This window comes from Leptonychotes weddellii, chromosome 1 (assembly GCF_054177405.1).
Source record: "Leptonychotes weddellii isolate Sample4059 chromosome 1, ASM5417740v2, whole genome shotgun sequence".
Classification (NCBI taxonomy): Eukaryota; Metazoa; Chordata; class Mammalia; order Carnivora; family Phocidae; genus Leptonychotes; species Leptonychotes weddellii.
In genome coordinates, this window is record NC_138369.1 from 74,956,430 (window position 1) to 74,964,091 (window position 7,662).

The 7,662-nt window shown below is 38.7% G+C and overlaps 1 long non-coding RNA gene across 1 annotated transcript; it reads left to right on the top strand.

Annotated features, from left to right (window-relative positions):
* Window positions 1-117: 117 nt before the first annotated feature.
* LOC145722591 (uncharacterized) lies at window positions 118-3,793 on the top strand. The gene is made up of 3 exons (XR_014146954.1): window positions 118-242; window positions 3,322-3,375; window positions 3,493-3,793. It is a non-coding gene; the product is annotated as an uncharacterized LOC145722591 (long non-coding RNA).
* The last annotated feature ends 3,869 nt before the right edge of the window (window positions 3,794-7,662 follow it).

The window sequence follows — 7,662 nt, forward strand, 5'->3', positions numbered from 1 at the left end:
TTCTGGGCTCATTTGGCTCATTGACTGGCTCCTGTGCTCCCCACCTGCCCTTGCCTCATTTTAAGGGACCCAGAGAAGCAAGTTTCTGACAGAGGGAATGAGATTTCCGTGACTGGTTCAGACCTGTCAGAATTTATCCCTTGGAGCTGGGCGTGGTGTCCCAAATGAAACAGATTTTCTTAGCAAGAAAGAAAGGGGCAAGAGAATTGTGTAGCCCCCAACTGTGTCTGCCACGGATTAAGGTGCGTATGTTCTTTGATCCAGTCTTTCCCATTCTAGAAATTTATCTCGAAGCTAATCATGGACCAACACAAAAATTTAGCTCCAAGGATGGAGATTAGATTATTAGATTTTAAATCACTACACTGCTTGAATGTCCGATGATAAGGGATTGTTTATATAAACAATGGCACACGATCAAATATTACTAAGCCATGAAAAATAGTTTAGAAGACTATTTCATAACAAGGAAAACATTCATGATGTAATATTAACTGGGAATACAAAACCTGTATTCAGCAAGAGTCCAAATTGATAGAATGTAGCTATATCTATCTATTCTGGAAGGATAAACACCCAGAACTTATGCGTTTTTTTCTTAACCTTATTCTCTGAATTGTTGAAATATTCTATGATGAACTTGTATTATTTCTTACCCCAACTTTTCATTTTGAAAAATTTTAAATCTACAGAAAAAGTTGTAGTTGCAAGAACGGCATAGTGAACACCAATTGTTAGCATTTAGCCATATTTACTTTATGTCTCTCTATACAAATACATAGGTAATATTTGAAATATTTTGCTGAGCCATTTGATTAGTTAATTATTTAATTAATCAAGGGTTAATTGAAGGTCTTACAACATTTCTCTTCCAAATATTCAACAAGTATCTTTTAAGAACAAGTACATTCTCTTATATAAACATAATACAGTCATCACACTCAAAAAAATAAAATATGGCACAAAATTATTTTCTAATATGCAGTCTAATATTAAGATTTCCACACTTGCCCCAATGATGCCCTTCATGTCTATGTTTATTGTTGTTGTTCTGAGACCCAATCAAGGACTACGTGGCATATTTAGTTGTCTTGCCTCAGTTGTATTCTTCAATCACAGCTGTTGTCCAGTTATTTGTTTGTCAAATGACATTGACATTTCTGACCAGTTATTTTGCTAAACATCCCTCAATTAGGATTTGTCTGACTGTTTCCTCATGACTAGATTCAGGTTAAGCGTTTTTGGCAGATTAAGGAAGGTGGTACCTTTCTTTTTTTTTTTTTTTAAGATTATTTATTTATTTATTTATTTGCCAGAGAGCGAGAGCAAGAGCGAGAGAGGGAGAGAGAGAGAGAGAGGGAGAGCACAAGCATGGGGAGGGGCAGAGGGAGAGGGAGAAGCGGACTCCCTGTTGAACAGGGAGCCCAATGGGGGGCTCGATCCTAGGACCCTGGGCTCATGACCCACGCGGAAGGCAGATGCTTAACAGACTGAGCCACCCTGACATCCCTAGGCAGTACCCTTCTTAGTCACCAGGAGGGACACTGTGCCTGGCTGTCTAATTACTGGTAGATTAATTTGGTCACTTGATGAAGATGAGGTTCGCCAGACTTATCCATTGTAAATATACTTTTTCCCTCCTTGTAATGATCAAGTAATCTGGCAATGATACTCCGAACCTGTAAATTTCTTGTTTCCCCGACAGTCTTTTACCCAATGATTCCAACATCTGCCAAAATGATTCCTTTGCTATGCTGGCTGCAAAAAACTGTCTACTTTTGAAATGAGAAAATGATAAGCATTTTAAGAATCTTTTTTATATCTAGACCAATCATGAGAGTGCCTTGTCTGAAGCCTCCTCTCTCATACAGCCTACTATATATCTATAAAAAATTCCCATTATAAAAGTAACACTGCTGGGGCACCTGGGTGGCTCAGTCGGTTAAGCGTCGGACTCTTGATTTCGGCTCAGGCCACGATCTCGGGGTCTTGGGATCCAGCCCCGTGTCGGGCTCCGAGCTCAGCGGGGAGTCTGCTCCAGGATTCTCTTTCTCCCTCTGCCCCTCATTTCTCTCTCTCAAATAAATAAATAAATCTTAAAAAAAGGTAACACTACAGATATTTGGAATACAGAAAAGTAAAATGTAGAGAAAAAATTAATAGTTCTGGTAGCCAAGAAAAACATCAGTTTACCGAACTTTCCTAACTTGGTGATGGTAAAGCTACTCTCCCTGAGAAAGTCAGATAAGGATCCCCCGGGCTTATTAAAACATGTTGCATACAGTATAAAGAAATGAGGAAACATCGTTTTGTCTTTCTCCATATTTGGGATAAATTATTCTTTCAGAGAATTTAACATACTTGAAAAGAATGTAATGACACATTTTTTCTCCTTCATAAGCTTTTTGAGAAACATAATTTTTAATGGTTGCATACTCTTTCAATAAGTGTTTCTACCATAATTTTATCAACACTTCCCTCATATTGTGGGATATTTATATTGTTTCAGAATTTAATCTATTATAAATAACAGTTGGAAGAACAGCTTTGCACAAATGTTTTTATTTCTGTATTTCACATTCTTTCCCTGTTTATGTGTTCTTACTGAGTTAGCATGTGACTTTACTGAGTATCTAAAATATCCCTACTTGGGATCCAAGGTGGTTTCCATTTCTCCTGAAAGATGGACTCATTTTCTCTGGACATCACTCCTCTTCTCATTTCTGACCTTAAAGAAGTGAAAGCACTAGAGGGTTTCCTCGTCCTGACTATGTGTAACTTCTCCCTCTGTCATCATCTGTCTATATTGATCAGTCTGCACGTGCAGAGACTTGCTCCTCTGCGTTCTGTTTCTGTCTGCTACTCTGCATCCTATATGGTGGGTAGAAAGGGAAGTACCGATATTTTTCAAATATTAAGCACAGGTTATTGGAGAATAGTGTCCCAGCATGAGGAACCCTGAAGAGTTGTTACATGAACAATCTTTGGGAAAAGGTGCCTGCAACATGGCTATTTTAAAACACCAGAATTAATCCTTTTGCTTCTAGAGAAGTACTGACCAATAGAACTTTCTGAGATCCAATATCCTGTATCTGTGCTGTCTAATATGGTAGCCACTAGCCATGTGGAGTTACTGGACACTTGAAATGCGGATAGTATAACTGAGAAACTACATTTTTAATTTAATTTAATTTTAACGAATTTAAAATTGATAGCCACCTGTGGCTAGTGGCTTCTGTATTGGAGAGCTCATGTCAGAAGAACAAATCCAGAAGGATGTAGACATCTAAATTCATATTCCCTTTACTTCTTCCTTTTCAGGGACGTTCTAGTTTCGATGGACCTCAGGGGGAACCTGGAAATGTTGGCCCTCAGGTTAGTACAATCACTCATGGGTTGTATTTCACCTGCTTTTGTGGAGGAGAGAGGTCAGCTGTGGGGAAAGTTGGCTTGTTTCCTTCTCTAAGGTCTTTGCTTTCCTTCTATTCATAGGGGTCAAGAGGAAGACGAGGTGTGCCAGGGCTGAAGGTCAGTGTTTTCTGGAAAGACTTGCTTCTTATTCCACAGATATGGCCACTTTAAATAGTTCTCTCTGAGGTCCAGGGGAGTTCTGGTTGGGCTGTCTGAGGTGGCAGGAAGATCACTGAGAAGTTTTCATCGAGACCTTTTCCATGAAGAAGAAAAAGTTTATATGGTTCTCTGCTTCCCCTCCAACCTAGTATAATCTTTCATTTAGGTTGCAAAAAAGCTAATAATACCTTAGTGAATGGTTTTACCTCTGAAATAATGATCTTTCCATTTAAAGACTTGGGACTTCCTATGGGTGCTCCAGGGGATCTCATAGTCCCTACACGATGAAAAAAGATTGAGCTTTTGCATTTATCCAAATGGGAAGGGTGTGATTTGAGGGTGGGATAGGGGCCATCTCTGCCGGGGAACTGTATTTTACTAAGCAATTATCTAGCACCCAGCCGCTGTGCTACACCTTTATTTCTAACACCTCAAGTAACCCTTATACAACCCCAGGAGTTAGGAGCAAAATTGGTTACCTTTTACAGATAAGAGAGAAGATATAGATTTAGCAAAACTTGTCAGAGACCACATGGCTAATAATCAGTGGAGACAGGATTCAAATACAAAGATCAGGATGCTCTTGGAAATTTTTTCACAAAATAAATTTATTATGTAGACTTCCCTCCATCGCAGTGTGGTCATGCTCTGCTGGTATTTTTTTCTAGCATTCTCATGATTTAGAGATGGAGGAAAAGTCAAAGATTGATTTATGTCAACTCTGAGCTTGTGTGTGTGTGTGTGTGTGTGTGTGTGTGTGTGTGTGTGTGTGTGTGTGTGTTGGGCAATGACTTCTGACCTCCTAGGTACAAAAGAAGATGGAACCTCTAGTCTTCAGACCAAACAGGTTAGAAAACTGTGGATATTGAGAAATTCCAAGTCTCAAAAATCCAAACAGGTTTTGTTGACACCAAGTAAAATATTATTTCTCACAAAATGTTTAGGATTTGACATAAATTCTTTTTTTAAAAAAGATTTATTTATTTATTTGAGAGAGAAAGAGCGAGAGTGGGAGAGAGAGAGAACACAGAGGGAGAGGGAGAAGCAGGCTCCCTGGTGAGCAGGGAGCCTGATGTGGGGCTCCATCCCAGGACCCTGAGATCATGATATGAGCCGAAGGCAGACACTTAAATGACTGAGCAATCCAGGTGCCCTGAAATAAATTCTTAAATAGATATTCTCTTGTACTATTAATTTGGTTTTAAAACTTGTGAAATACATAATGTCTTGAACTATCATTTCATCCTACTGTTTTTATCCCCACAAGGCAGAAAGAAATTGGCTAAGTTTTGGATAATTAAGTGGCTCTAGGCAATGGAAGGAATTTCCTGCTCTTGAATTATTTAATTCTTTTGTGATGCTACGTGTAGTTTATCTAAATATCCATTCAGTTCACAGTGGGTTCTCTGCTCAGTTGGGTCATGGTTATTTTTGTTTCCCTATGTGACCCCATCTCCTGTGTTATTCTTTTTTAAATTTAATTTAAATCAGAGTGAAGCCTGTGCTCACATTGAAAGTCAAACTGCATTCATTAAGCTTATAGTGAAAAATATATCCCTGTCCATTCTTTCCAGCTCTTCGGGAGCACTTACTTTCATCTCTGTGGGCTATTCCTTCTGGTATTATTGCTGTTTTTCTAAACAGCATGCTTACTTTGGTGTTTCCTGGTTTTCAGTTTGGGATGTTTTTCTCTTGATTCCTGACTCTGTGGGATAAAGATTTTCCATAACCTGTCCATCTCCTTCTCCATACACTTACCTCCAGCTCATCCTTGAGATACACTTAGTTTCTCCACTTTCGGTCAAGTCAGTTGATTGTTCATATGATGACTAGGCAAATATTATTTGCAGCTATGTAACTTTTGTTTCCCTTGAGGCACCCTCTCTTCTTATTTGCTTTGTGTTCTATGTGCCTATTACCAGTTAATTATAAAGCTCTGAGAAAACTGATAACTTCCCAATATATTCAAACACGTCGGGTTTATTTCTCTTGGATTTCTCCTTCCTGGGCCCTCTGTCCTCCTGCTCTAATTCAGACCGATTGTTCTCTGGGCCTCTGCACTGTTGTCTTCTCGAGGAAAACTGTAGAACAGCGACCTCTCATTTTGGGAGCAGAGAAAAATGTGTGCAAACTGCTGCCTTTCATAGGAAGCCTCTCCATTTAGCACATTGTAATCTTGATGAATCTCTGTCATTGTTTGCTCTTTTTCCTATTCAAGCTTTGATTTTTTAAAATAAGAGATAAAATCCTAACTATTTGCAGACTCCACAGTGAAGTGGGCTTATCCAACATGTCAATAGTTTGCTAGTTAACCCAGTGTTGGAACATTGGTCATATAGATGCATTTATGTTTTTGAGGCTGTAACTTGCTAAAGATGAGCAAGTACAATCGGAAGAGTATAGTTTACAGAGGTGCTGAATTCCAAATTACAGCATCCCTTGGACGTGGGGAAAATATGGCCCATTACTGTCTATAAAATTAGATATGCTGGCATCTACACGATGCATATTAAATTGGAATTCTAAAGAAGATTTTTTAAATGGAAAACATTGTATTATGGCAAACAAATCAATGCAGAGCTTTTTTGGTAATAGGGGAAAACTTTAACTTGTTAATTATGATAAAATTAAGAACATCATTCGTTTTTTTTATGTGTCCGTAAGCCCACTAGCCTCCAGCAATTATTTTCATGTTTGTGTGTTTCCGGTACTAGATAGATAATAAAGAGTTATTATAATGGGTATACTATTTTATGTCTGCTATTCTGTTTCCAAATCTTCCTATTATCATTTTAATATATTACAGCATACTCTGTAGAAGAACAATGATTTGCTAAACAATTCGTATGTTAAGCATTTGGGTAATTTCTATTATATTAGATATCATGGTCAGCGATGTAAAGAAAAACTGTATTACAGGGTTTTTGTTTGGTTCCTGCTTTTGCTTTGCTGAAATGATTTCCTTAATATAAATGTACAGACATGGAGGTATAATAAAAGAGTCTGAACTTAGCTCCATAGAGCCAAACTGTTTTCAGAATGTTGCACTGTGAATGTCAGTAATGTTATGTGCAAACATTTCACAACCTATTTCAAAATTTCTAGCTACATGTCTTTTAAAACATACAAAGTGAGGGTTGCTGGAGGGGAGTTGGCTGGGGGTGGTAATTGGATGATGGGCATTAAGGAGGGCATGTGATATGATGAACACTGAGTGTTATATGCAACTGATGAATTTTTGAACTCTACATCTGAAACTAATAATGTGCTATATTTTGGCTAATTGAATTTAAAAAATAAAAAATAAAACTTAGCTATGTTTATAAATCTAGAAACCAACTGATAAAGAGCAGAATAATATAGCAGTAATGATTAAGAGAAGTGCTTCCCATTTACCTGAATAGTTTTAAAAACTTAAGAAGCATGAGGAATTGATCCACATAGTGATTAATTCTGAGTTTAAGATTTTTTCTCTTTGCAAATCTATGAATAAATAGTAATCTTCCCAACACATGAACATGAAAAAGAAGGCAGAATAATTCACAAAATGGGATTTATCTACAATCTTAGAAAATGTGTCTTCTCTGTAAAAGTGAAAATATTAATTTGAGGGAGAAATTAAATCCATTCTTAGATGAATCGTGTAAACAGCTCACCCTTTGCCTAGAGAGCCAGCTTAATGCTGTAAGAATCTGCAGGTTTGGGGGGGCGGAGCAAGATGGCGGAGGAGTAGGAGACCTGGATTTCGTCTCCTCTCAGGAATTCAGCTGGATGGGGATCAAACCATTCTGAACACCTACAAACTCAACAGGAGATCGAAGAAAAGAAGAGCAACAACTCTCTGAACAGAAAAGCGACCACTTTCTGGAAGGTAGGACGTGCGGAGAAGTGACTCCGAGGCGATATTCGGGAGGATAGACGGCGGGGGAGGGGCCTCCGTCGGCCGCTTCTGGCAAGTGATAGAGCTGCGGAGCACAAAATCGGAACTTTTAAAAGTCTGCTCCGCTGAGGGACGTCACTCCGGTGGCTAAGCGGGGGGTGGAACCCTCCGGGACAGTGTGGTCTCAGGACCCTTGGGGTCACAGAAAGACC